General features: G+C 36.7%; 1 pseudogene; it reads right to left on the reverse strand.

Annotated features, from left to right (window-relative positions):
• Positions 1 to 865: 865 nt before the first annotated feature.
• Positions 866 to 1936, reverse strand: LOC147700784 (olfactory receptor 5V1-like; annotated as a pseudogene).
• Between the last annotated feature and the right edge of the window lie 241 nt (positions 1937 to 2177).

The following is a 2177-nucleotide window of genomic DNA, read 5'->3' on the forward strand; positions in this document are numbered from 1 at the left end:
ATCTGAAGTTTTTTTTGAGTTATGAGACTTTAAGTTTCCCACTGTCTATTTCTTTCTTTAATGTATTGCTCATTTATTCTTGTATCCCACTTCCTCCTACACAAGAAGGTATTCAAAGAGCTATTCACTGCTAATGAGATGGCATAAAAAAGGACCTTGATTAACCTAGGTCAGAGACAAGTTTGTTTGGGGTGTTTTGGAACACTCCAACCTATCATGCATCTCTACTGAAAAAGTAGTGTAAGACATTAAAAATTAGGAAAATAAACATAAATATATGGATAGGAAAAGTGAAAATACCAGGTGGTGCAAAATAACAACAAAATAGAATCATATTTAGACCCGTAAACTTTTGTTTATTTAGTTGTGCAAATCTGCATGCACATTGTTTATGTTCATTTTATCCAAAGAATAAAAAAGATTGTGTTCATGCATTTAAATGTCCTTGTCTATGTAAAACTATGTCTGAGAAATACAACATTTAAAAGGCTAAAATAAATCGCAACTTTTTATTTCAAAATGTATTTTATCAAAGGGAAAAGTTTAATGACGTTGAAATCTTTTTATACAAGTGTTATCTTATTAATGTGTTTATTATATGTTTCTGAGCACATTACACTTGTTAAACAGTACTGCAAGCATATGTCTGTTTTTGGAACTTATATATATATATTTTAATTCTGCTAAATCACTTGCAACAACGTTGAACTCTGAAAAACACATCATACACAGTTTGGGATCAATACAAAACTGTATATCATATGCCAAACAGTATTACCTCAGTAGCATACAAATTACTTTCTCTTTTAATTTTAAATTGGTTTGCCGCCATTGCAATTATGGAGACTTTTTTATGCATCAAAATTTACATTGTTCTCTTGGTCTTAATTAGAGCATTTTTAACCCATTCCCAGCGTCGAACGTTCAGCGCCCAGTGCTGAACGTTTGGAGAACGAATGCTGACCGGACGGCCAACGGTCGTGCGCAGCACTGGGGAGGTAGCACTTGTGACGACCGTTGGCCGAAGGCCGCAATTAAAGGGTTAAACTCTGCATTTTTGAAACTGTATATAACGGGATTACACAGAGGTGTAACAGCGACATATAATAAAGACATTATCTTGCTGTGTTTAATGGAATATGAGGATGCCGGCCGCATGTATGTTGAATCGAGAGATGCATAGAATACAACAAACACAGTGAGGTGGGAGGCACATGTGGAGGCAGCTTTATCCTTCCCCCTCTTGGACTTGATGTTCAAAATTGATGCTGTAATTTTGATATAAGATATGATGATTAAAATAAATGACATCATTGTTATTACAACTCCAATTATGTAAATGAGTGTCTCATTGCTGAAAGTGTCACTGCAGGAATTCTTCAACAGGGCAGACAAATCACAGAAAAAAGTGGTTAATTGTGTGGGAATTGCAGAAAGAGAGTTTGGACAATAGCACAATATGTGGAATTGCATTTATTAGACCAGCTCCCCAGCTTCCAGCAGCCAACCACATGCAAACTGCTTTTCTCATGATGGTCATGTATCGCAGAGGATAGCAGATAGCTACATATCGATCATAAGCCATGACTGTGAGTAGAAGGAACTGAACCGTTGCCATGCCTAGGAAAGAAAACAGCTGTAGCAGACATTCAGTAAAAGATACCTCTAAGCCCACCAGAAATAAGTGGGCCAGCAGCTTTGGAAAAAGGACTGAGATGTAACAGATATCAAGAAAGGACAAATGTGTGAGGAAGCAGTACATGGGTGTGTGCAGATGTGAGTTTGAATAAATTGTTGCCAAGATCAGAAGATTTCCTCCTAGAGTTAACAGGTAAACCATTAAAAATGCAACAATAAGTGGAATCTGAAACTGTGGAACATCCGAAAATCCAACAATCCAAAAATATTCAGTGGAGCTTAGATTTTCTTTGTTCATTTATACAGCAAGGCAGCAATGCTGGGCGTTGAAGCTACCCCACAAATAAAATGAATACACAATTGAAGTCAATTGATTTGTTGGTAGGAAACTTAAGTCCTGAGTGATGTATTGGCCGATTTTAGAATAAACTAGTAGCACCTTTGCCAACAAGATGGTTAACAGTCATTTTCAGACGCCCATGTAAAAAAAGCTATAGCCAATAATGTATCAGGACATCTTCGAGTCACAGACCTGTCAA

Source organism: Lissotriton vulgaris, chromosome 7 (assembly GCF_964263255.1).
Source record: "Lissotriton vulgaris chromosome 7, aLisVul1.2, whole genome shotgun sequence".
In the NCBI taxonomy this organism is placed as follows: domain Eukaryota; kingdom Metazoa; phylum Chordata; class Amphibia; order Caudata; family Salamandridae; genus Lissotriton; species Lissotriton vulgaris.